This window comes from Cervus elaphus, chromosome 15 (genome assembly GCF_910594005.1).
Source record: "Cervus elaphus chromosome 15, mCerEla1.1, whole genome shotgun sequence".
NCBI lineage: Eukaryota > Metazoa > Chordata > Mammalia > Artiodactyla > Cervidae > Cervus > Cervus elaphus.
Genome location: NC_057829.1, coordinates 52,364,011 through 52,391,791, shown reverse-complemented (window position 1 = coordinate 52,391,791; position 27,781 = coordinate 52,364,011). Strand labels below are relative to the sequence as shown.

The 27,781-nt window shown below is 39.5% G+C and overlaps 1 protein-coding gene across 11 annotated transcripts in view; it reads left to right on the top strand.

Moving 5' to 3' along the window:
* SGMS1 (sphingomyelin synthase 1) overlaps positions 1-27,781 on the top strand; it is a 324,458-nt gene that overhangs the window by 145,815 nt on the left and 150,862 nt on the right. For 7 of the 11 annotated variants that reach the window (XM_043926716.1, XM_043926710.1, XM_043926712.1 and 4 more), the window contains 2 exons: positions 9,689-9,724; positions 15,694-15,837. The exons of 1 other annotated variant lie outside the window; for it this stretch is intronic. The gene's annotated coding sequence lies outside the window, so the exon portion shown is untranslated. The remainder of the gene's footprint in view (positions 1-9,688; positions 9,725-15,693; positions 15,838-27,781) is intronic. 3 more of the 11 variants (XM_043926711.1, XM_043926714.1, XM_043926713.1) reach the window with 2 other exon arrangements.

The window sequence follows — 27,781 nt, the reverse complement described above, 5'->3', positions numbered from 1 at the left end:
TGCAATGTCATTCCTCACCTTCTTAACTAAAAACACATATCCCACTCTTATTAAGTAATCATGAACTGTCCTTTATATTAGTATTCTGTAGATTGGTGAACATAAATACCAGTGATAATTTATAAAAACATTTGCTTTCTTATAGAGAACATCTCAGACTGGCACCAAACATATTCATTAATAGTCCAAAATCTCTTTTGTTTCTCTGTAAGAGGAAGTTCAGTTCAGTTCAGTTCAGTTGCTCAGTCGTGTCCGACTCTTTACGACCCCATGAATCTCAGCATGCCAAGCCTCCCTGTCCATCACAAACTCCTGGAGTTTACTCAGACTCATGCCCATGAGTCGGTGATGCCATCCAGCCATCTCATCCTCTGTCGTCTCCTTCTCCTCCTGCCCCTAATCCCTCCCAGCATCAGGGTCTTTTCCAATGAGTCAACTCTTCACATGAGGTGGCCAAAGTATTGGAGTTTCAGCTTCAGCATCAGTCCTTCCAATGAACACCCAGGACTGATCTCCTTTAGGATGGACTGGTTGGATCTCCTTGCAGTCCAAGGGACTCTCAAGAGTCTTTTCCAACACCACAGTTCAAAAGCATCAATTTTTTGGCGCTCAGCTTTCTTCACAGTTCAACTCTCACATCCATACATGACCACTGGAAAAACCATAGCCTTGACCAGACGGACCTTTGTTGACAAAGTCAAGTCTCTGCTTTTTAATATGCTATCTAGGTTGGTCATAACTTTCCTTCCAAGGAGTAAGCGTCTTTTAATTTCGTGGCTGCAGTCACCATCTGCAGTGATTTTGGAGCCCAAAAAAATAAAGTCTGACACTGTTTCCACTGTCTCCTCATCTATTTCCCATGAAGTGATGGGACCAGATGTCATGATCTTAGTTTTCTGAATGTTGAGCTTTAAGCCAACTTTTTCACTCTTCTCTTTCACTTTCATCAAGAGGCTTTTCAGTTCCTCTTCACTTTCTGCCATAAGGGTGGTGTCATCTGCATATCTGAGGTTATTGATATTTCTCCCACAATCTTGATTCCAGCTTGTGCTTGCTTCTTCCAGCCCAGCGTTTCTCATGATGTACTTTGCATATAAGTTAAATAAGCAGGGTGTTAAGAGGAAGTTAGTGTTCAGTAATTAATGTTTCAGAATATTATTTTATTTGGAAATTACGTGGCTATTCCATAAACTTTAATCATTTAGTTTAGCCCAACCCTAGAAATTAAGTTACCCAAATCTGGAAAGACTATTTTAGACAGACATTCCTAAAGCATAATTATTTTTAATAGAGTTTATCTAAAAGCTCATATGTCATTTACATTTTCTTTTCTTAGAAGTTTCATTACTCGAGTTACTTTCCCTGCTGACATATTTAGAACAGGTGTAACAAGACATTAAACCTAGGTACAATGAAATATTATACTTAATTGTAATGATCTTTAGACATATCTATATTAATTAGATCAACAAACATTAATACCAGATATTAACTTCATATTGAATATTTCCCAGTTCACATGAACCTGGAATTCACTTAGCTTAATTTCTCTTGTATTTAGAATTGTTTGATTTGTTAGCACTTACTTTAAAGGCCAGTTAGATTAGAGCTCATTTACAAATTAACCTCAGCAATATTATCCAAAGACAAAGATACATACTGAGACATATATCCAGACATGCGAAGAGTTGACTCATCAGAAAAGACCCTGATGCTGGGAGGGATTGGGGGCAGGAGGAGAAGGGGGCGACAGAGGATGAGATGGCTGGATGGCATCACCGACTCGATGGGCATGAGTTTGAGTAAACTCTGGGAGTTGGTGATGGACAGGGAGGCCTGGCGTGCTGCAATTCGTGGGGTCGCAAAGAGTCGGACACAATTGAGCGACTGAACTGATCTGAACTGATATCCAGACATACATACATATATCCAGACAGAAACAAGAGATCTTTATTTTCTAAACTTAGTCATGAATCAGATATCACAATATAAAACTCACTTATTGTAAATAACAGTTGGAATAAGAAAATTTTAAAAGGCTTTGTCCCCCCCGCCCCAGTTTCAGAAATAGGAGATGGTCTAGGTAAGATAAAACTCTGATATTCTACTGAGTGCGGGTTTGATCCTTGGGTCGAGAAGATCCTCCACAGTAGGAAATGGCAACCCACTCCAGGATTCTTGCCTAGAAAATCCCATGGACAGAGGAGCTTGGCAGGCTATGGTCCATGGGGGTCGCAAAGAGTCGGACAGGACTGAGTGCCTGAACAGGTAGGCGGATAAAATAAGTGATCCAGAGAGCTCTGATCTCAAGAAACAGAGAACGAAAATCAGGTTCACCTAGTAGGAGTTATTCCCTCAGAGTAAGAATTCTAAAGAGATATTTTTTTCTTTCAAGCTTTCTCTGCTATTTGGGAATTAAATTGGTTGGGGGTCAGTTAACTTTGACTGGCATTGTGTACTTAACTGGCACAATTGAAGGTTCATAATTTTCATAGATACCTCCCTTTCTTTTTAATGGGTTTGACAAGTTAGTTAGCTAGAATAACAAAGGCATTATTAGTATGTAACATGGACCAACCTAGATTGTGTCTTTTGACCAGAGTCAAATTCTCATCAAGGCCTTCTTTAAAGGTGGAGTTAAGCAAAGGATTATTTTGGTGGGTAGAGAATGATTCAGATGTCAAGCCCGAATAATGCTTAAAACTTTTTTTTCCAACCTCTCGTAATAGTCCAGAACTGATTCATCCCATCTTTGCTTGCATTGTTGAATCTTTGTCCGGTTTGTGGATTTTAGAGAGAGCTCCGGGATAGGTTCGAATAATTTCTGAGCTAATTCCTTACGTTCAGTGCAAGTCTCTGGACTATGTGATTCAAAGTCCATTAAAGGGTGTTTCCATTCTGCTTTCTCTATTCATTCCCTCGCTTTTCTCTCAGAAACTAACAGTTGTGTTAGTTCATATAGATTTGAAAACCTGGCTCATAGGACTGCATGGTTAACTCAGATTCCTTAGCAAATCCCCATCCTAACTTGGATTAGGAAATTCCTTAGCTAAGGCTCTAAGTTTCGTATGAGTCCAGGGTGTACAGGTAAGCACCGAGGACGATTCCCTTCTCCCTAAGAGAGCTATATACTTCTGATTTTCCCCCCCTCCTTTCCTAGGGAAAGGGAAGCAGCAGGAGGTAGAAGAGTTGGAAGAGAAAAAGCTTCTGGGCCATCGAGATCAAATAGAAGAGGATACATGGGAAGAGCAGAAGGAAGAGGCAGTTAGTTCTAGTGGCCTTTTCTAGTTCTGATAAAGTTTCAAGCAATTTCTTGTTGGTTTCCTGCAAAGAAGTTACTTTGTCATTTCCTCTTTTAGAAGCTTCTAGATACCAAAGTAAGCATTCTGTTCAGTACGTTTGATCTTATAGCCAGCTTTTCTAACTGTGTGCACAAAAATACCCGTTTTAAAATATCAACAAAAACCTGATTTAGCCATTTTAGGTTGAGATCTCCTTTAGTATAAATTCCACAACTAAGTAGGTACTTGGAAGTATAAATTTTGTATGTACATAACCCTGGCTGGGGTGTTGGAGGCTGCTTTCTGATACCCGTTGTTTCTCTGTTTGAGAGGCTCTTTTTCCCATTTTAAGTTGAATTTTTATCACTAGGTAAAATTTACTAGTGAAATTGTTTGGTGGGCTGGTGTGCTTTTTGTGAGCTTGACTTCTCTGAGAATCACTCCAGAGTCAATTCACCTGGTTTTTACATGTCATGGTATCTCCCTCTGGCAGTCTAAGACTACTTGTGGTTGCTCGGATCGCTGAGTGGGTAAGCAATTAATTAATAAGTGGGTTTCCTTATGGGACCACTGCATGATGTGAAGACGTGGTTTCCACCACTCCTGCAGATTTCTCAGTTACCTGAGAAAACCATGACTGGCCAGGAGAAGTCTTGTCCCTTTTCTTTGGAGCTAACCTCTCATGCAATATCTTGACTTTTGTCCTGACAAATTCTGTTGCTGCAGCTGAATTGAGGAAGAGCATCAGATCAGCCTCTTACCTTATACTGAACACAGACCAATCTCCTACAACTGAGCAACCTTGGTATCTTTCAGCCGAGACCCAGGTATTCCTCAATATCTTTGAATCAAACTCCACCCGTCCCCTCCTCCAGTACCTTTCCACTGGGTGGGTATTCCCCTGGTATCTTTCAGCTGAGCCCCACTTAGTGTCTAGATGCTGAGTGGATATGCCCCAGTAAATCCTCTCCTTCAGCTTCCACATTTTAATAGACTGCTATTTGTTAACCTGTCCTTTTCTTTGCAATGAACTTGTTCTCTATTCGAATGCATTTTAGAGAGGAAAAGGGAAAAGGAAAGGCCATTTGAGAGGCAAACTGGGCAGTTGCTAAACTCCCAGGGAAGTTAGTTAATGGATGGTCTTTTATATTTTGTGTTTTCTCTTACACCTCAGCCAAGCAACTCAAAGAAAGAACTCTTGTGATTTACCCAAGAGAATCCAGATGGGTTGCAAATTGAGGCAGGCTTTGGGGAAGGGCTGAGAGGAGACATTCAGTTTATTCTTTGTGTTATTGTTTTAATTTGGAAAAAGTAAGGATGTGCTGCAGTGAAGGAGAGAATAAGGCTGGCCTCCCTGGTAGCTCAGAGTATAAATAGTCTGCCTGCAATGCAGGTAGACCCAGGTTTGATCCCTGGGTTGGGAAGATCCCCTGAAGGAGGGAGTGGCTACCCACTCTAGTATTCTTGCCTGGAGAATTCCATAGACAGGAGCCTGGCAGGCCACAGTCCATGAGGTCGTAAAGAGTTGGACATGACTGAGCAACCAATTTTTTGCTTGTTTTTTTTTTCACTGGGTGGAGTTGAACCATGTTCTCCCTGAAGAGTGCTGGTTCCAGCTGCTAGCCGGAGGAAGCCTTGCGATGTCTCCAGCAGGAGACAGCAGCTTTCAGTCACCATGAACTAGACAGGATGCCTGGGGCTTTGCAACTGTAGTCTTAAGACTGTAAAGATTCCTCTCCAAGCCAAGAAAGAAAGGAAAGTTTCAGTTAAACTGTGTTTACTGAGAGTTAGATATTAGAGGAAGAAAGCACTAACTCTGTACTTTGGATTTTGAATTCTCTTAAAATTAAGATTTAATTGGCATAGCATGCTGTTTATGAGTGACAATGAGGAAACTTTCAGTGGTTTTTAGTATTCTAATAAAGGGTAATTCTAACAGAAATTTTCATAAAAATGGAAAAATATAATTAAATCAATCTTTTGCTATTATTGGTCTCTCTGTATTATTCAAGTCTAATTACACCGTCTTCCCCCTGAGAAGAGGCAACTGAAATATGATAGTAGTGTTTGGGACACAGCTGCCACAAAACGAAGCACGCCTGCTGTGATTTCTGTGTCTTATGTCTATGTGGACAGTGGCAGCTGGTTCCAGAATTGTCTCCGGGTGCTGTTTCCTGGGCAACCACTTCCTGTCAATCTCACAAGCAGCCCCAAGGTGGACCGTTGCCCTCTTTGATCTCAGAGGAGGTCATAAGCCTTGGAAGGACTGGCCCTCCTGCAAATACAAGCTTGTAAAGTAGAAGTGTGTCAGGCCTTAGAGAATGCTGTGAACTCAAGTCTTTTCCTTCCTCAAACTTGCTCCTCAGGATCCTTCCTTTTTACTATGAATCTTTTACTTCAGTGTGTTTTTTTCTTGGGAGGAGGTCACCAGTAGTAGAAACACAAGAGTTTGAGTATTTCTCTACCAGAATTATTGAGAAGAAGCAAAGGGTACCTTCCTCTGTCCCGCCTCCCCCAGTATTCTTCTGAGTATCACTGGGTTAATGTCTACAAAGATCGTTGCCCTACTATACTTGTTATAATTGAAAGTTTAGAGCCACGGCCATCCAAGTGTAATTTGGGTAATTTTTTTTTTCTGCTTTAGTGTGCAAGGTGAACATAGTTAACTCTCTTACTCACTAGTCTTAGGAAGAACTCACATTGTATCTGCTCAGCATGTGTCCACTGTCATCAAGCCTGCTGCTTTTACTATGCTTCCCCTGTGCTAGATCCCATATAAAGACAATCGCTGGAGAGCTCTCAGCTGCTTTAGCAGTTATCTCATCTATAAAAAGACTCCATCCAGACCTATTTTTATTTCCTGTCCACAAGCCAGTGGCAAACAAGACACTTCCCCCCATCTCACAGAAGGAAGACACGTTCATAACCTTTGCTTAGGGCATATCAAAAACAACTTGAAACTGGAAAATAGTGAAATAATCATTAAATGATTTGGAATTGAAAAGCCACATTTGGTTGCTTTCATCATTAAACCCAAACTGTCCTGTGTCTTGGGCATTCGACGCTCTTGATTTGGGACCCTTTCCTACTTCCTTGCATTGTGCTCTTGGACAAACTTGTGGCTTTTGTCACAAGACAATTTTCTGACCTTGGACAAGTTAAATATATAACCTGTTTGGGCCCAGTGTCTGCATTTGATTAGTTGGTGATGCTGACCCCTCCCCCCTGGTAGGGTTCTTTTGGGACTAAATGTGAAGGCATTTCATGATGTGTGACAATCATAGTTATTGTCGTCAGCACATTATTTTGTATTTATCAGTGAGGATGCAAGAAGGCCTTGTCACATAGTCTGATAACAGCTTTTCTAGGTATTTTATTTCCTCTCCCTCTCAAGGAACGGAATACCAAGTTCCCGTTTTGAAGAGTGTTCCCTTTTTGGCCCCAGCTCTTTGTTTTTAAAAAAAAATTTTTTTTCTTTTATTTTTATTAGTTGGAGGCTAATTACTTTACAATATTGTAGTGGTTTTTGCCATACATTGACATGAATCAGCCATGGATTTACATGTGTTCCCCATCCTGATCCCCCCTCCCACCTCCCTCTCCATCCCATCTCTCTGGATCTTCCCAGTGCACCAGCCCTGAGCACTTGTCTCATGCATCTGTGGCTTTCTCTGAGGGACACCTTGTTCTTTTCAAGTCCCCCATACAGAGTGGCTAAAACAAAGTAACATGTCAGAAATGTATACCTTGTGAAATTTAAGCATTACTTTTGAAACTTCTCCTTTGAGGTACAGAAGGATGAGTAGACCTACTTTACAAGCAAAAGAATCATTTAACTTTTTAGTAATTCAGAAGAAAAACTTTAGGGAATTTGAATTACTTGGTTCTTTTTCCTTTAATGATTCATGGGCAGGGATAACACAGTATATTCTGTATCTCATGACAATGACTTCTTTTCTGTGAACATTTTCCTTTTTGTTTTCGGTATCTCTAGCCTTGCATACAAGCTGTAAAGAAGAACAACTTTGCATCACCTACTAACTGTTTAACTTTAGGCACTCTGCTTTGAGACTCAATATCCTTCCCTGTCTACAGGCAGATAAGATAGGCTATCTTCAGAGCAATTGGAAGATCAAATGAAGTGACACCTCATTAACTTAGTCGAGCTTGTTAGAAGGTGGGAAGGAACCCACCTGTCAATGCAGGAGACATGGGTTCAATCCCTGGGTTGGGAAGATCCCCTAGAGAAAGAAATGGCAACCTACTGCCATATTCTTGCCTGGAAAATCCAATAGACGGAGGAGCCTGATGGGCTGCAGTCCATGAGGTCAGAAGAGTCAGACATGACTTAGCAACTGAATAATAACAACAGACTAAACCTACTAGTTTGGTAATTATCTTTATTTTAAAGGTGTTTTTGTATCTGTAGAAAGGAAATTCAAACTGCCTTGCCTTCTCCCCTTTGCTCTGCTCCCACTTTCTGTATCTTACTCCCAGCAGCACACACATCCTGGACAACATGAAGGAGGGCCCTTTTCTGCTATTTATATCACAAAACAGCTTCCGTTTCCTCCAGTCTCTGGAGACCTTGCAGATTGATTCCACACAACCACGCAGCCAGTCAAATAGTCGTACCATCTTAGACACGTGAACATCTTTCTGAAATAGTATCTTCTTGCTGTCTCTGACTACTTGCTTCTCTCTTCCTAAAGCATTTTATTTTGGTTCAGACGCAGAGATTCTTAGACTCTCAGAAAAACCCTTGATCCAATAGGCAAAACTAACATGTGGTATTTGAAGTCATCACAGTGGTGACCTTTGGGGGAGAGTGGTGGTTACATGTATGTGTTCACTTCAGGAAAATTAATCCACTCGAGATTTCTCTGCTTTTCGTGGAGTAGGAAATGGCAAGCCACTTCGGTATTCTTGCCTGGAAAATTCCGTGGACAGAGGAACCTGGTGGGCTATAGTGCATGGGCTCGCAAAGAGTCAGATATGACTGAGCACGCGCATACACACACGATTTCTGTGCTTTTCTTTGTGCGTACATTAATACAAATGTTTATTTTTTAAAAGGTAATTTTCCCCCTCTTTTTGCAGATGCTGTAATTCACATGTATATATTCACATATATATATTTTCAAAGGGTTATATTTCATTTTTAGTTGAGAAACTCGTTCATGAATGTCAGTGAGGAAACATTTCTAAACCTTTAAGATGATGTGGGTTTAAGTCTATTTATAAACTTTGACCGTGTGTGCATGCTTAGTTGCTCATTTGTGTCTGACTCTCTGTGACCCCGTGGACTGCAGCCCGCCAGGCTCCTCTGTCCATGGGATTTTCCAGGCAAGAATCCTGGAGTGGGTTGCCATTTCCTACTCCAGGGGAATCTTCCTGACCCAGTGATCAAACCTGTGCCTCCTTCATCTTCTCCTGCATTGCAGGTGGATTCTTTACCACTGAGCCACCCATAAACATATTTACATGGTCTATAGTTTCACTTGATATGCTCTTTTTTAAAATTCATTTTATATAAATATAACTGATTTACAATGTTGTATTAATTTCTGCTGTCCAGCAAAGTGATTCAGTTATACATACATATATTCATTTTCATATTCTTTTCCACTATGGTTTATCACAGAGTACTGAATATAAACATGTTGCTACCTTTTTCACTCCAGAGTTACAATTCTTATGTTTTGAAAATATACTTTATTGCTTCTTTATCTTTCTCACTGTTGTCAGTTAGCTGTTACTTAGCTGAATGGTGATAAGATAATTTATAAAATATTAATATATGAGTCTAAAACTCTTGTGAGACCTTCCCTGGTGGTCCAGTGGTTAAGAATCCACCTGCAAATGCAGAGGACATGGGTTTGATCCCTGGTCCAGGAAGATTCCACATGCCATGGGGCAACGAAACCTGTGTTTCACAACTGCTGAGCTCACGCACCACAACTACGGAAGCCCACGCACTCTGGAGCCCACACTCCACAAGAGAAGCCCCCACAGTGAGAAGGCTGTGCCCGGCAACTAGGGAGTAGCCCCCCCCACCCCTCCCCCCTGCCCTGCACAGCAACAAAGACCCAGTGCAGCCAAAAGTAAAACAAATAAATAAATAAGTTTAAAAAGTGAAAAGAAAACTCATGTGATACCTTTAGATGCACTTAGATGCAATTTTTTATTGGCATTGACTTTACCTGCTTGCTTCTGCATGGCTTTGTATTATAGTGAGTACCATTCCAGCTGGAAATTAGCTGGCAAGTGCAGAAGAATGGTTTTTGCTATGGCGAGGGGACAAGAAGTAAATAGTCACCTTGGATTTTAGCAGTTTTTTTTTTTCCCCTTATAAGCAGCTCATTACCAGAAGAATGCACTTTAATTTACTTCCTATTTTCTTCTAGATTGGAAGACTGATAAAGAGAAATAAGATGATTCAGGTAAATGGAATTAATTTCTTTATGTACCTGTTATGTTTAGTTTACATTTCTCATGTTTTCCCACTGAGAAGAACAAAACAATTTTTGTGGTCAACTTCAATGTATAAGGCATGTTTTAGGGATATAGAAGTATTATTCAAGTACATACTTATGCCATTTAATTAATTTACTTGCACATGTGTATTTAATAAGAACATATTTATATGAAACATAATTTTATGAGTAATACTTTTTCCTACTTCAGAATAATTTCCTTCCAATTCTTTACATACCGTATTTGATGTCAATGTCTTCATTATTAGAGTCATCTTTGAAGCATCCAGTACTATTTTCCAAGTATGTTATCATTTTACTTGTTGGTGATATAGCACTTTTGGAATTAATGTATGGTGCTGTAATTGGAAATTTTGTTCCAAGTCACAAGGATCTATTTGCATAATGTTGGAACAGTTGCTATTTTCATTCTTTCTGTATAGATGAACATTGGAGATCTGCACTGTGTAATAGTTTGTAGATTTGCTCTGTTAAATATTCTTGCTTTCCTTCTTCCCTCTCTTCCTTCCATCCATTTATTCATTTATTTTACTTATTTTGCGGTAATCGCATGTACATTGTTGAAAACTAAAATAGTGCAGCTGTACCTGTTCTTATATCCCCATTGCTCCTTTATCCAAAGATAGTATTTTTCAGCTCTTTTAGTTATATTTTCTGATGCTCACCTTCCAATTTTAAGTGGCATGATGTGTGCTGTAAGTGGAGGCACTGGATTTTTTTAATTTTAGACTGACACACTTGCCCTCCGGAGGACTTGCCTTTCATACACAGTTCTTTACCTTCAGTGCTCATCTACACTTCTTGCCTCATGCAGTCAGGTCACAGCCCGTGCTTAAATACATATTTAATGTTTGCTTTATTGTGACAGTATTTTTTTTAATGACTGAATTTTTTGAGACTTATGTAGCTGTGTCTCAAGCCATTTTGTTTTCTAGTTGGTTGTGTGTGAACTGTTTTATTTCTCTGTAAAATGTTTGACTCTTCTTTATCCCCAGAATTCTGAAATCCATATTGGAACCTATGTCATACAGTTTATCGATGTACATGATCCTTTAAATTCAGAAACTCATGTCCTCTAATTTAGAAATTTTTCTTTCACTGTTTCTTTGATAATTTCCTTTCCTACACCCTTTTCTCTATTTTCTTTGTTTGTTAGTTGGATATTTGGACTTACTGGCTTAATTTTCTAATTTTCTTATGTATATTTCTTAGCTATCTTCTGTGTTTTTTTTCCCCCCAAGAGGTTTTCTTAGTACGTTTTGAACTTTAATTTCTGCCAGCATATTTTTCATTTCAAATTTAATTTTTCATTGGCTTCTGAATATTTCATTTAAAAATGGGATCCTGGTCTTATTTCATGGAAATAATGTTTTCTCTTTTCACTTGAGAATATGAATTAAGTTATTTTACTGTTGCATAGTTTTTGCCTGCTCGTCATACTTTTCTTTTTTTAATCAGCTTGATTTGTGTTTCCTCTTTTTATCAGCTTGTTTTGGCCCCTGATTTTAATGTTAGAGGCTTTTCTCTAATGGTGAGACTTTAATAGCCTGTTCGTATTTGGGAGTGAGACTATAAAAAATGGACGGGAAACTTGTTTACCTAGTGGGCTTTACTGTAGGTTTTTGGGGTAGGAACCCAGATGTTTGAGCTGCTGACTCCTAGATATCAGAATCTGCAAATCTTTTTTTCTTGGATCTTTCTATTTCTCCAAAAGGTCCTCCTTTGTTCACCTTTTTGTGGGGTAAAAGCCTGCTTGTGAGGATTTGAGTGAGCCACAGCGGGGAGGGGGCAAGAGGTCTCACCACCCAAGCCTATAACCATTGAGCTCTTGATGTGTCTATTCTGGCCCTGTAAGTCTGAAATCTTGCTATATCATTTTCTGCAGAGAGTAAACTACTTTCCGTCATGGAAGTAGGGACGGTTGGTCTGGCTCTACCAGTTGGGGAGAAGACCTGGGGTATTACCTACGTTTTTTGGTTATTGTTTGAAATAACACAAGTTTATTACCTTAAAGTTCTGTAGGTCAGAAGTCTGGCGTGGGTCTTACTGGAGCAAAGTCAAGGTTGTCTACAGGGCTACGTTCCTTTCTAGAGGAGAGTCCATTCCCTTGCTTTCCCAGCTTCTAGAGGCTGGCTGCATTCCTTGGCTCTCGGCCCACCCCCACCCCCTCCTTTAAAGGGGCAATGCAGGTCAGATACATCTCATGTTGCGTTTCTTTGACCTTCTCTTCTGCTCCCCTCTTTCATTTTTGAGGACTCTTATGATTGTGTTGCCCTGGAGGAGGACATAGCAACACACTCAGTATTCTTGCCTGGAGAATCCCCATGGACAGAGCAGCCTGGTGGGCTATAGTCCATGGGGTTGCAAAGAGTCAGAAATGACTGAGTGACTAAGCACACAGCATGTGATTACACTGAACCCATCTAAATAAATCAGGATAATCTCCTTAATTTTTTTATTGGGGTAAAAATAATAATTTAAAATATACTATCTTAACCTTTTCAATGTGTAATATAGTAGTGTTAAGTGTATTCACATAGTTAGGCAACAGGTCTCTGTAATTTTTTCTTCTTGGAAAACTGAAACTCTATACCCTTTTAATCAACTCTCCTTGCCCTAGCCTCTAGCAACCATTGTTCTATTTTCTGTTTAAAGAGTTGGACTTCTTCAGTTGCCTCATATAAGTGGAATCTTACAGGATTTACTTTTGTCATTGGCTTATTTTATTTAGTGTAGTACCCTCAATCAAGGTTTATCCTTGTAGCATATGACAGTATTTCATTTTTTTTTTTAAGAGTAAATAACATTTTACCTTTTGAACTTTTTATTTTGTATTGGAGTAGAGCCGGTTAACAATGCTGGGATAGTTTCAGGTGAATAGTGAAGGGACTCAGCCATACATGAACATGTATCCTTTCTCCCTCAAACCCTGCTCCCAGCTAGGCTGCTGCATTAACATTTAGCAAAGTTCCATATGTTAAAAAAAAGAAGTAAATAATATTTTATTATATTTACATACCACATCTTCTTTATCCATGTATCTGTTGCCTCCTGGTTATTGTAAATAAAGCTGTATTGAACAAGCTTGTGCAAATACCTCTTTGAGATCCCTCTTTCAGTTTTGGGCCTGGGGTAATAGACCTGGAAGTGGGATTATTGGATCATGGGGTAGTTCAGTTTTAATTCTTTGTAGAACCTTCATGCTGTTTCCCATAAAGGGGCTGCATTATTTTACATTCCTACCAGCAGTGCACAAAGTGTTCCCTTTTCTCCATGCCAACACTTGTTATTTGGGTCTTGATTGTGGTCATCCTCACAGGTGTGAGATGGTCTCTTATCTGGTTTTGATTTTCATTTCCCTCATGGTTAATGATGTTGAGGATACTATCATATGCTTGTTGACTGTCTGTACATCTTTTTTGGAGAAATGTCTCTTCAGGTTTTGTACCCATTTTTTATTTGGGTTATTTGGCTTTTCGTATTGAGTTGTAGAAATTCTTTCTACATTATCGGCATTAATTTCTTATCACAAATATGATTTGCAAATATTTCCTTCTGCTTCATTGGTTTCCTTTGCTTCACAGAAGTTTTTATGTTTGATACAGTCTCATTTGTCTCTTTTGAAAGTTTTTGTTGCCTATGCTTTTGGTGTATAGTCAAGAAATCATTGCCAAATCCAGGGTCATGAAGATTTTGCCCCATGTTTTCTTCTAGGAGGTTTATAGTTTCAGGTCTTACATTTAGGGTTTTAATCCATTTTGAGTTCATTTTTATTTAAAGTATAAAGTAAGGGTCCAACTGCCTTTTATACAGTCTGTCAGTCTACCTCCCTCTTCTCAGCTCCTTCCTCTCTTCTCCCAGGAACCAGAAGCTCCATTTCCTGAGCCTTTCTGGAGCAATCAGGGGGATTTTTGTTTGCTTCTAAGGCATTGAGCTTGTGGCCTGCTTTCCTCTGCTCTACTCTGTTCAACAGTCATCTCTGCCTTCAGCTTACAGAATGCCATTGATGTCTGTTGTCCTCACTAATTTTCTGTTCTCTTTGTCCTTATGGATTTATATCTTTTGTCCTCTTTGCTATAATTTTAATGGGATTCAGAAGGAAGTAGAGATAAAAGACCTATTCCACTGGGCATCCATAATCCCCACATCCATGTTGCTCTTGAAAGTGATATTTAAAAGGCTTTAAAAAAGATAATTCACATTTGCTATTGTTAGATCCTACCTCTGAAAATAATTGTTCAATCTGTTTCTTTGATTCTTTTTATTAACCACTTTCTGTCAAGTGACCTATAAGCATCCAAGGATAGCATTAATTAAAATTATTTTCCCAAACATTATTTCATTACTCAAAGTAAACAGATTTTTTTCATAAGACTTAGTGAGGTCTTGAATATAAGGTGACACCCTATTTCCTGAGGTTTACTTTTTTTAGGTGCGGGAGAGCCCTTGATTTACCTTTAGGTGTTTACACTCTATTTTGGTCAAAAGATGATGTTCTTGGGAATTCCCTGGCAGTGTAATGGTTAGGACTTTATGCTTTCACTGCCGAGGGTGTGGGTTCAATCCCTGGTTGAAAAAGTAAGATCTTGCAAGCCATTTGGCATATCCCTCCCTCCCCCTCAAAAATAGAAGATGATAATGTTCTTTTGTATAAATATATTTTTCTCTGAAGCTTTAATTGAACAGTTTAAAGGTAATGGCAAGAGAGTCTTTTTTGTTTGTTTTTAGTTAGTTTGTGACAGCTTTCTTTTGACTGTATTTGATTATTTACAAAGGTGGCGCTATTTCTTACAGATAGGATAAAGATTGGTTAAAATGGGAGATTGCTTAGTGTAACTAGGTCCTTAGGGACTATCACAGAATTAAGCCTGCTAGTTGGCTTAAGATAGGAACCCAGTTTGGTCCATGTAAATCCCTAGGGTTTTTATCCTGGGGGTCCAGGGATAGTCTTCAAAGAGTTCAAGATCCTCCTGAAATTTGAGCGGTGGCATCCCCTGGAAAAGGGAGTGGCAAGCCACTCCAGTATTGTTGCCTGGAGAATTCCATGGACAGAGGAGCCCGGTGGGTTACAATCCATGGTGTCGCAAAGCGTCGGACCTGACCGGGCAACTGACACTTTCACTTCAGAACAGGTTTGGTTATCAGCAGATATCCTATGATGCAGGGCTTATGTGATCCTGAAAAGAGTTGAAAACCCACATCTAATAGACTAACCTAAAGAAAAGAAATAGAATGTTACTGATTAAATCTAACATGATCAATATAGATGCCATTGGATTCCACATTCTTTCACATGTAAGTACAAATCACCATCAGTGAGGGACTAAATGAACAACTTTCTTAGTATTTGTTGGATGCAAAACATTATCTCCAGCTTCCTGATTATGCACCCACCCATTTATACATATGTAAGTATAAAAAGTATCATTTATGAGGGTAATGTTTTAGCCTGGAGGAAAACACCTTTTTATCAACCAACTATTAAAGTGGGTAATTTAGTAACTGCCCTTTGTTTTCATAGTGAAACTGCTAAAATTTGTGAATATCAGTTATTTGTTGACAATTGAAGATAACAGATAATATATAGAAGGAGAGATGCCTCTATTATAGAGGCATAGATAGAGGACTACAGACTTTAGTCTTCAGTTAAAAAAAGATGGGATAATTTTATGTTATGCATATTTTATGACAATTTTTATAAAAAGCTTGAAAGAAAGAGATAAAGAAACGAAAAGATGGGAATGAGAAAATATGGGGGTGGGGAAGGTCAGTTGTGAATTTTTTGTCTCCAACCTGATACTTTAAAACTTATTTATGCTCTTGTTTACAGTGAAGTGTATTCATTGGCAAGATCTCTTTCCACATAGGAATTCCATTTTCAAGGTGATTAAGCTTAAATTGCTCTTCTCTTCTAGGTACACCATTAAGTTCTTTGGAATACACAAAAGTATCTGACAAGAGAGCTTATGAAATAGAAGACAAGATCCTGCCTCAGGAAGTGTACATGAGAATAATTTTAAAGGAACCCAGTGATAAATGCAAAACAGTAGCTGTTGGAGGTATGTCATGACTTAGAGCTTGCATTGAGCCTGGTGTGGCACACTCTGCCATAGGAAGTCAAGTGGAGCCGTTCTCTGGGAACCTTCAGAGAGCAGGACCTCAGTCTCTGGCCTCATACACACTAGTGGCTGTTGTTCTCTGAACTTGACTTTGTAATGGGATGAGTTCAGTCAGTCAGTCAGTTCAGTCACTCAGTCGTGTCTGACTCTTTGCGACCCCATGAATCTCAGCATGCCAGGCCTCCCTGTCCATCACCAACTCCCGGAATTTACTCAGACTCATGCCCATCGAGTCGGTGATGCCATCCAGCCATCTCATCCTCTGTCGCCCCCTTCTCCTCCTGCCCCTAATCCCTCCCAGCATCAGGGTCTTTTCCAACGAGTCAACTCTTCACATGAGGTGGCCAAAGTATTGGAGTTTCAGCTTCAGCATCAGTCCTTTTAATGAACACCCAGGACTGATCTCCTTCAGGATGGACTGGTTGGATCTCCTTGCAGTCCAAGGGACTCTCAAGAGTCTTCTCCAATATCACAGGTCAAAAGCATCAATTTTTCGGCGCTCAGCTTTCTTCACAGCCCAACCCTCACATCCATACATGACCACTGGAAAAACCATAGCCTTGACCAGACGGACCTTTGTTGGCAAAGTAATGTCTCTGCTTTTTAATATGCTATCTAGGTTGGTCATAACTTTCCTTCCAAGGAGTAAGCGTCTTTTAATTTCGTGGCTGCAGTCACCATCTGCAGTGATTTTGGAGCCCCCAAAAATAAAGTCTGACACTGTTTCAACTGTATCCCCACCTATTTCCCATGAAGTGATGGGACCAGAGGCCATGATCTTAGTTTTCTGAATGTTAAGCTTTAAGCCAACTTTTTCACTCTTCTCTTTCACTTTCATCAAGAGGCTTTTCAGTTCCTCTTCACTTTCTGCCATAAGGGTGGTGTCATCTGCGTATCTGAGGTTATTGATATTTCTCCTGGCAGTCTTGATTCCAGCTTGTGCTTCTTCCAGCCCAGCGTTTCTCATAATGTACTCTGCATATAAGTTAAGTAATCAGGGTGACAATATACAGCCTTGACGTACTCCTTTTCCTACTTGGAACCAGTCTGTTGTTCCATGTCCAATTCTAAGTGTTAATTTCTGACCTGCATACAGGTTTCTCAAGAGGCAGGTCAGGTGGACTGGTATTCCCATCTCTTTCAGAATTTTCCACAGTTTATTGTGATCCACACAGTCGAAGGCTTTGATGTAGTCAATAAGGCAGAAATAGATGTTTTTCTGGAACTCTCTTGCTTTTTCAATGATCCAGTGGATATTGGCAATTTGAACTCTGGTTCCTCTGCCTTTTCTAAAACCAGCTTGAACATCTGGAAGTTCTCGGTTCATGTATTGCTGAAGCCTGGCTTGGAGAATTTTGAGCATTACTTTACTAGCGTGTGAGATGAGTGCAATTGTGCGGTACTTTGAGCATTCTTTGGGATTGCCTTTCTTAGGGATTGGAATGAAATCTGACCTTTTCTAGTCCTGTGGTCCCTGCTGAGTTTTCCAAATTTGCTGGCATATTGAGTGCAGCACTTTTACAGCACCATCTTTCAGGATTTGAGATAACTCTACTGGAATTCCATCACATCCACTAGCTTTGTTCGTAGTGATGCTTTCTAAGGCCCACTTGACTTCACATTCCAGGATGTCTGGCTCTAGATGAGTGATCACACCATTGTGATTATCTGGGTCATGAAGATCTTTTTTGTACAGTTCTTCTGTGTATTCTTGCCACTTCTTAATATCTTCTGCTTCTCTTAGGTCCATACCATTTCTGTCCTTTATTGAGCCCATTTTTGCATGAAATGTTCCCTTGGTATCTCTAATTTTCTTGAAGATACTAAAGAGTTCCAAAGAGTTCCAAAGAATAGCCAGGAGAGATAAGAAAGCCTTCCTCAGTGATCAATGCAAAGAAATACAGGAAAAAAACAGAATGGGAAAGACTGGAGATCTCTTCAAGAAAATTAGAGATACCAAGGGAACATTTCATGCAAAGATGGGCTCAATAAAAGACAGAAATGGGATGAGTTATCTCTTTCTTAAGCAGCTCTGATCAGTCCCTCTGGAGCCCTTCCTATTGCTTGGCAGATGATAAACAATAGAGACAGTATTTGACTCTGGACATTTGAAAGCAATAGTAAATTTCTAACCAGAAACCTCACTGTCTTCTCTTCTGAGAATAGGCCAGCCAGTATCAAAGCTCAGTGAATGTGTCCTTTGAATAAGCTGTTATTTATTGGCTTTTTCTCTACCCTATGTGACATCAAGGCCATATCTGAGTCTGATTGGGTGGTGGCTACATTGGATTCACCAGTTCCTTATTAGTCACTGAATTTGACCTGCTAGTCTCCTTGACCTTCCAACACCCGCCCCCCACCCGCAACCAAGTTACAGTGTTAAGTGGTAAACTTCATTTTCTTGCTCATAGTGATAATTCTTATCTTCTCAACTAAGTTTATCATCAGGGTCAGTGTCATGCATTATTTTGTATTTTGTGACTTTCAGTGGATGTCCATCTTTTGATTCACAGGCTCCTTTTTTAATGGCTCTTTTTTTAACTGGCTCTTTTTTTTTATGTCATGTTGTAAGTCACGTTGATACTTTAGGGTTTTTTACCCCATCTACCAATGTAGAATACTTTAAATGAACCCTGTGCCAAGTAATTTATTTCTTTAATCATCACACCATCATGAGAACGTTAAACAACTCCTGCTTTTCTAGATGAGGGTGCTGAGGTTCCACGTGGTTAAATAACCGGCCTACTATTTCCGAGAGAGTAAAGGCAGACTTGGAATTCAGCACTGGGTCTGTCTGTCCCGTACTGTGCACAATAAAGACAGTGTACTGTGCCCTTTCCCCTTTTTGAAGCAGGGTTGGAAAAATATGCAAATGTTTATGGAATTGTAACCTTCTGCTCTACCTTCTTCACAATTTCTTGTTACTTTTTCCCATTTCTTGGTTTCTTATTTGGTTTATAATTATATATATTTATAGCATTAATTAGCAAATTAAAATCAAGTATTTTCTAACTGTATAATTTTACTGAGAATATATTGTTCATATGAGACATCATTAAAGTATGTCCTCTTTCTAACAGAGGCTCTGATATCTTTGTTGATGCATTCTGAATTGCTTATGAGGCCAGTATAGGAAGTACAGGGCTTCCCCAGTGACTCAGGTGGTAAAGAATCTGCCTGCAATGCAGGAGACCCAGGTTCAATCTCTGGGTCAGGAAGATCCCCTGGAAAAGGAAATAGCTACCCACTCCAGTATTCTTGTCTGGAGAATTCCATGGACAGAGGAGCCTGGAGAGGTACAGTCCGTGGGGTCGCAAAGAGTCAGACACAACTGAGTGACTAACACTCTCACTTTCTTTGGGAGTAAGGGTGGACCTTGATGTTTCTGATGTAATCCTGTTGTGTCTCCAGCATTTGCACCAGTGCCCAGATACTTTCAATATAGTTATTGAAGATGATATAGATAAGGAATGATGAGATTTTGCTAGAAATCTTCTTGCATGGTTCACAAACTTATTTCAGAGCCTGAATCCTTTAAAATATAGAACCATCTATTCAAGTGCTTAGTTTTGGCTCAGATGATTGTTTTGAAGTGTGTATATAGCTTGGACATTGCCCTGAAAGATGTGTTTTAAGTTTGAGTTTAAGAATAAATCATATCTATTATTTTTTTTTTTGATCCCCAGTAGTGGGCTGCATGAATTGAAAATCTGTATATTTAGACTTCTAAAATATTTTTATTAAATTAGCAGAGGCTCTGTATACTGAGAAGTATTTTGAATCTTCACTAAAATCCTGGGTGGGTTGGTGTGGCAACCTTCTTTGAAAGATGGACAACCTGAAGCTTGTGATATGACAAAGCTTGCCCAAGCCTGTGCAGTTAGAGAATGGTAGAGCCAGAACCCGGACCTAGATTTGTCTGATTTCACGGATTGTGCTTTGAACAATTACTCTGCCCCACTGATTACACGGTGGTGACATTCAGATTGCAAATGTGTCCAAGGATTTTTTTCTGCTTTGTGTTAATACAAAGGCAGTCTGAAAACAAACAGTTAAATAGGCCTCGTCCTCACAGAAGCAAAGGCTTCTAGATAGGCCTGGTGCAGTCACTGATGGGGTTACAGCCAAACAGTGACAGTTCTGTTGTGATGGGCTGAGAACTGGGAACTGTGCCTGGCTGTTTCTGCGTGTCCTTTCCCACACGGAGCCTATTACACTGCGTGTTGCGTACTTACTCGCTAAGTCATGTCTGACTCTCCTTTGACTGCATGGACTGCAGCCCACCAGGCTCCTCTGTCCATGGGAATTCCCAGGCAGGATTACTGGAGTGGTTGCCATTCCCTTCTCTAGGGGATCTTCCCGACCCAGGGATCAAACCCAGGTATCCTGCTTGGCAGTCATCAGGGAAGCTGCCAGGAACAATTAGGCTTGGCTCACCTGAGTCCCCTCCAAAGCAGGTGTGGCTGGAGTTTGGCTACACAGTCACACAGGTCTGGCATTGGGATATGAGTCTCAACATTTATGAAATGTACAAACCTTGGAACTTCAGGTATATTGTATCAATTTTACTAAAAGGGAAATTTCTTTTTGTTTTTAAATGTACTGTTTTCCTGATTCTAAGTAGAAAGTTTGGTAAGTATTAAGTTCAAACAACAACAAAAAAAGCCACCATTCTGAGGTAGCCACTGAAAATATTTTGGTGTGGCTGCTTCAAGATTTTATTCTTAGGACTGTGTATACCTTGTAAAAAGTTCAAAATTAGAATTAAAGTTTTCTAGATCCATTTTTGCTCAGTATAACTTGTTTTCCCCGTTTTTAAGTTTTCTTTTACATCATGCTAAAAAGTGGCAACAAAGTATTCCATGTGGATAATAACATAAGTTATTCCATCCCATTATTCAGTCAGTCAGTCAGTTCAGTCGCTCAGTCGTGTCTGACTCTTTGCGACCCCATGAATCGCAGCTCGCCAGGCGTCCCTGTGCATCACCAACTCCTGGAGTCTACCCAAACCCATGTCCATCGAGTTGGTGATGCCATCCAGCCATCTCATCTTCTGTCGTCCCCTTCTCCTCCTGCCCCCAATCCCTCCCAGCATCAGGGTCTTTCCCAATGAGTCAACTCTTCACATGAGGTGGCCAAAGTATTGGAGTTTCAGCTTTAGCATCAGTCCTTCCAATGAACACCCAGGACTGATCTCCTTTAGGATGGACTGGTTGGATCTTCTTGCAGTCCAAGGGACTCTCAAGAGTCTTCTCCAACACCACAGTTCAAAAGCATCAATTCTTTGGCGCTCAGGTAGACCTAATTCTCATTCAGTTTTGTTAATACCCCTCCACATTAGGACACTGTGGTAGGACAGAAATATTAAAAGAAACAAGAACTCCATAAATGCCACTAGTTTTCATGGTATCTTGTAAAATAACTAATGCTGGTTAAGAATATGATGAGAAAACCCACATCACTTCTTCTGACACATTATAAAGAGAACCTGACTTATGAGTTTCCCGTTACAAATGCATGAAGGAGGTACTGGAAATTCCCCACTGACCTGTAAAATTTGAAACCTCCTTTTTCTTTCATTGAGGTAACCCATCTATGACAGGTAACTTCAGTTTTTTCCGTGGTTACAAGAAACTTCTCAAATCCTTATTTGTAGATAGTTTGGTCCTATGAGCTTCTTAAGGTACTTGATGCTTCATATACTAGTTAGTTGAGCATTTCTCCCTCGATTTTTTTTGCCTAAATATTTTATAAATGTTCAACACTAAGTCAGGCAGCTATAGTGACCTGTGGAAACTTATATGCACAGTACAAATATGGCTTCTCTTGAACTGAAGAGTTCTGTGCTTCTAGGAGTCAGAGTTCTGAAACAGAGAAAGTAATTATAACTGAGATGGGTCAGCATTTAATATATGCCTTCTATTCAGGACGGCTTCCCACGTGGCATGGTGGTAAAGAATTTGCTGCTAATGTAGGAGTCACAGATTCTATCCCCGGGTGGGGACGATCCAACAGAGGAGGAAATGGCAGTGTTCTTGTGTGAAAAATTCCATGAAGAGAGGAGCCTGAAGGGGTCACAAAGAATCCAACATATCTGAGCATACACAATACTCAGAACAGGCTGACATAGAGGCATGATTATAATGTATTGATGCTTATTATTCTTCTATGAAGATATCATTGTCAAATTAAATTATCATAATTATCATTATAACATCATCACCAGGCCAGTGTTTTTCAGACATGGTTCCTTATTGCCCTTGGAATTCCAAATATACCTGGGGGTACATGTGAGGGAGGAGGGCAAGACTTTTGACCTCCAGCAGCTCTGCTTTTATATGTTCTATGTAGTGAACTTCCACAAAGTTTTGTTTAAAGAAAGCTTTGTTTACTTCCTCGAGGAAGTAAAGACTGAGAATCATTGTGGTATGGAGAACCTACAGAAGTAAAACCTACAAAGGTAAACCTACAGAAGTAAAAGACCTAAAAAGAAGTAAAATAGATGTTCACACAGTATTACTTCCAGTTTTTATCATGCCTATAATTCTCCTGTAGGGACACAATCTGTCTTGGATTTGGTACTTAACCATAGGCCTTCCAGTTGGAATTCCTATAGACTGACCTCCTTTAGGACAGTGGTTTCCCTAGAGGTGCCTTAGAAGTTCTAAGGTTAGGAGAGATGAAGTGATAACCTTACCAGTCATTGGTGGTTGAAGGTAATCTTTGGTGATGGGGCCAGTGAATGGTGCTAAGTGTAATGACTGAAAGTTTAGCCCTAGGAGACTAGTTAGCCCTCTGTATTCTGGTTGATGTGGGTAATACAAGGTTTTCTTGTCATCAGGTAATGTGGTAGTGAAATTGAGCCTGACATTCTGTGAAATCTTCATCATCTATTTCTCGATTCTTTTAAAACTTTGTGGGTGGGCTGTATTAAATTGAAGATGGATAGTAATGAGTCACAGACCTGAGCCATCTTGAATCAGGCACTTTAGCTATGTTTATGTTACAGCTCAGTGGATTAAGTAAAGAATTTCCCTAAAGAACAGCTTAGTAATATTTTTTAAAATAAAACTTTGCTTCTTTTCAAATTTTGCTTTATTGAGATATATTAAGTACACTTATTTTATGCTGATAATTCTAGGATTTCAAGTCTTTTTAGATCTGATTTCATTTGCCCATTTCATGTTGGTGCTCATTCATAGTACCTTACTTCCTCGTGTTTATAATTTATTGACTGCGAGCTCATGTTCCTTGAAAATTGTATCTGTGCAAGTTCTTTGGAGTCAAGATTAAAAAGAGGTTTTTCCAGGATTTGTTTATATTTGCTTCTGCCAGGTACCTCTGTGAAGTCACTCAGTCGTCTCTGACTCTTTGTGACCCCATAGACTGTGTAGCCTACCAGGCTCCTCCGTCCATGGGATTTTCCAAGCAAGAATACTGGAGTGGGTTGCCATTTCCTTCTCCAGAGGATCTTCCCAACCCAGGGATCGAACCCGGATCTCCTGCATTGTAGGCAGACGCTTTACCATCTGAGCCACATCAATCTGGATAGTCTTTAAGTTCTCTGCTTGGGCATTCTCAAAGCACATAGTATGAATTTAGACCACAAACCACACGAGTAGTAGTTGTTGGCTGTGAATTCTCAAGGGAGATTTTCCACCTAGACCACTGCCGTGCCTCACCCCACCCCCTCAAATGCTGTTAGGGTTAAAAAGCAATTTCTCTTCTCTTATGGTGGAGCAAGTTTATTTCTCATTGCCCATATCCTGAGGGCATAGTTCTGTGAAGTTCCAGTTTTAAGATGGGATCTCTAAACTCACGAGCTCGGTCCTGGTTTTATCTCCTCTCTTGCTCCATATAATTGTTACCAGGGTTCTGGCTTTGGTTCTTTCTTACTTCCCAGCTTTTCTACTTTTACTGTCTCTTACTTTGCTGCCACTCTACAGGTACATTTAAAAAGATATTTTCTTCTTTATTGATCTTTAGGAGAGTAGTTGAAGATATCTATTGTGTCATTTTACGGAAATGAAAGAGATCTTTTTTTCCTGCTGTTAATAGGTGCTTCTAATAGATGAGGTGGGAAGATATTTAGGGCAGAGCTCAAAAAATTATTAAAAATTTAGATACAAGTCCAGCTTCCCCCACACCTTTTAAAATCTGTTTATTTTAGTTTTGGCTGTGTTGGGTCTTTATTGCTGTGCGCAGGCCTTCTCTAGTTGCGTTGAGTAAGGGGCTGCTCTCCAGTTGTGGATAGGCTTCTCATTGCAGCAGTTCCTCTTGTTGTGGGGCATGGGCTCTAGGGCGTGTGGGCTTCAATGGTTGTAGCATGTGGACTTAGTTGCCCCACAGCATGTGGAATCTTCCTGGACCAGAGAGCAAACCCATGTCCCCTGCATTGGCAGGCAGGTTGTCAACTACTGGACCACCAGGGAAATCCCCAGCCTTCCCTTTTAATTGGAGTGTCTGCCAGGTACAGTTGGACTAGATCAGGACTGAAGTGGAGAATAATTCCTTGTAATATGCTGTCTGAGTTGGCAGGGACCTTGATGTCTTTGACTCATTACTTACTAAGATGAAATTTATTTTTGTTCCTTGATTTGATTGATTAATTATTTGCCTAATATTTTACTATATCATACAGGTTTACCCTTCGAAGTAAGATTCCTAAGTAACTCCCCCACTTTATGGGCAGTTATTTGTTATATTTTTCTTATGTTATATCTGCCAATCTGCCATGGGTCTACATGATGATGTCCTGAGAGGCTCTGGTGTATGTTGGCTCGTTTATTTAGTATTATTTCATTTGATTCTGAATTAGTGGAATATTATTTGAAAGTGAAAGTAGTTGCAATTAATATAATATTAATAATAATTAACATGCCAGAAATACAAAAAATAAATCAGTCTCAAGGAGAAATTCTTAATGTTATGGTTTAAATGTACAACATGTAGATCTGTGGAATCAGTTTAATTTGATAATTCAGCTGACTTATTACTCTTTGACCACAAAATAGGGAGATAGCAAGAAACATTGCCATCTGATAGAAATATGTAATATGTACATGTGCCATTTACTAATCCATATGAATCACACACTGTTGTGAACTTTAATGCCTTTGTTTTGAGATGCCCATATTAGATTAATTTTGCAGAGGCGGACCTGCCATTGGGGTTACTGATCTAACGTACCTAGCCTTCCTTGGTCCATCTGTCAGTCTGCGCTGCTATATCAGAACAGTTTCCTGTCCATCTGTCAGTCTGCGCTGCTATATCAGAACAGTTTCCTGGAAACAGCCATATTTTGGTATGACTTAAACTAATGAATACTTTTTTTGAGCATATAGTATCAGTTCAGTTCAGTTGCTCAGTCGAGTCTGACTCTTTGTGAACCCATGGACTGCAGCACACCAGGCCTCCCTGTCCATCACCGACTCCCGGAATTTACTCAAACTCATGTCGATTGAGTTGGTGATGCCATCCAACCATCTCATCTTCTGTCGTCCCCTTCTCCCCCTGCCTTCAATCTTTCCCAGTATCAGGATCTTTTCAAATGAGTCAGCCCTTTGCATCAGGTGGCCAAAGTACTGGAGTTTCCGCTTCAGCATCAGTCCTTCCAATGAACATTGAGGACTGATTTCCTTTAGGATGTACTGGTTGGATCTCCTTGCAGTCCAAGGGACTCTCAGGAGTTTTCTCCAACACCACAGTTCAAAAGCATCAATTCTTTGGCGCTCAGCTTTCTTTATAATCCAACTGTCACATCCATACATGACTACTGGAAAAACCATATAGCCTTGACTATATGGACCTTTGTTGGCAAAGTAATGTCTCCACTTTTTAATATGCTGTCTAGGTTGGTCATAACTTTCCTGACATGGAGTAAGCGTCTTTTAATTTCATGGCTGCAGTCACCATCTGCAGTGATTTTGGACCCCCCCAAAATAAAGTGAGCCATTGTTTCCACTATTTCTCCATCTATCTGCTATGAAGTGATGGGACTGGATTCCATGATCTTTGTTTTCTGAATGTTGAGTTTTAAGCCAACTTTTTCACTCTCCTCTTTCACTTTCATCAAGAGGCTCTTTAGTTCTTCACTTTCTGCCATAAGGGTGGTGTCATCTGCATATCTGAGGTTATTGATTTCTTCCAGCAATCTTGATTCCAGCTTGTGTTTCATCCAGCCCAGCATTTCTCATGATGTATTCTGCATATAAGTTAAATAAGCAGGGTGACAATATACAGCCTTGAGGTACTCCTTTTCCTATTTGGAAGCAGTCTGTTGTTCCATGTCCAATTCTAACTGTTGCTTCCTGAGCTGCATACAGGTTTCTCAAGAGGCAGGTCAGGTGGTCTGGTATTCCCATCTCTTTCAGAATTTTCCACAGTATGTAGTATGGTGCTAAGCAAATGTTAAATGGAATCAATGTTGATTTAAATTGGAAGAAAGCTCAAGTTATGATGACTAGGGTAGGGATAACGATTGCCTGGAACATTTATGTATTTTGAGGTTATGAAAATTAGTAGTGTGTTTTAAATATTTGCCATGGAAGGAATAGAAACATAACCTGGTAAGCATGCCAGCTGGATTAATAGCATGATTTGTCAGCTGTACATTTAGATAAGACCACATTATGATTAGAAATTTTAAGATTAATATTTGAGGGGCTTAGGAATGTTTATTTATTATGATTTTTGAGTAGCTGTGTTTGGAAGTTTTAAGTTTGTAAAATGTGTTAGCTTAACAGATCTTCATATTTAGTTATGAAAAAATGGCTGTTTGTTTATTTTAAAAATATTGCAGTGTTTACTTTGAATTGGCATTGGTGGAAATAGTTTCTAAAGAGGAAACTGGTTTGCATCCCATGTTGCAAATATTTTCAGACTTTCAAACTAGTCAACCCAAAGAATCACTGTTTATTATTTTTGCTTAAATTTTGAGAACATAGAATTTTCCTAGTGTTTTCTTTTTCTCATCACAATTATATTTTTCAGCAGAGTACATTTCTGAAAGTTATACCATTGATATTTTAAATAAATTGAATACATTTAAATTGACAAGGAAAGTTCACTAATTTTAGATGAATTCTTAAGAAATCTTTTAATAAAATGAAGAAAGCTTTCTTGATGTGAATAGGCTTTTTCTCTTTTTTATGCAGAGGTTTTTAATCTTGGAGCACTATTCTGAAATCTTTTTTAATATCACATTCGAAGATAAGTGAGTATATTTTTTGACTGCATATATTTATTGCTACCTGTGTTAATTTGGGAAAGAAACCATAATAGAAATGAAACAAAGATTATATAAGAAATAGCTCATTTCTAGAATTTTTTTTCTTTTTAAATATTTGATGGGAAAATGTTAATTATTAACACAGTCACTTTCAAACTTCCACACAGTCAGAAAAGCAACTGTTAAGACAAGCCTTTAAAGATATGCTTACTGTTCTAACATTCTCATGTTCCCTCCAAGAGGGGCTGCTGGTGACTGGGCATAACTGTCATTCCCACTGGGGCACCTAAATTTGGGGTACTAGCTGTGATTTGAGTCCATATGTGTTACTTTTCTTCTTTTTGGTCAGAATGAAGAAAAATATTTTTAAAACCTCTTTTTGGATAAAACATTTGTTAATGTAGGTTCTGTTTATGGCACTGTGAATTTGATATTAATTATGATGAAGTAACCCTGACACCCATTTTTAGAGTCGTGACCAGATTGATTTACTGTGGGGTTTTCTGGTCAGTTTCAGTGAATTTCAGTGGCAATAAGAACCTAGTTTCTGTTCTAGTGTCCTCTCCCTCTTGGAAACACTTTGTGAAGATGACTGAGAAGTTAGGGTAGAGCCTGAAAGTTTGGCAAGTAGGCTAAGTAGGCTAATCATTTTCC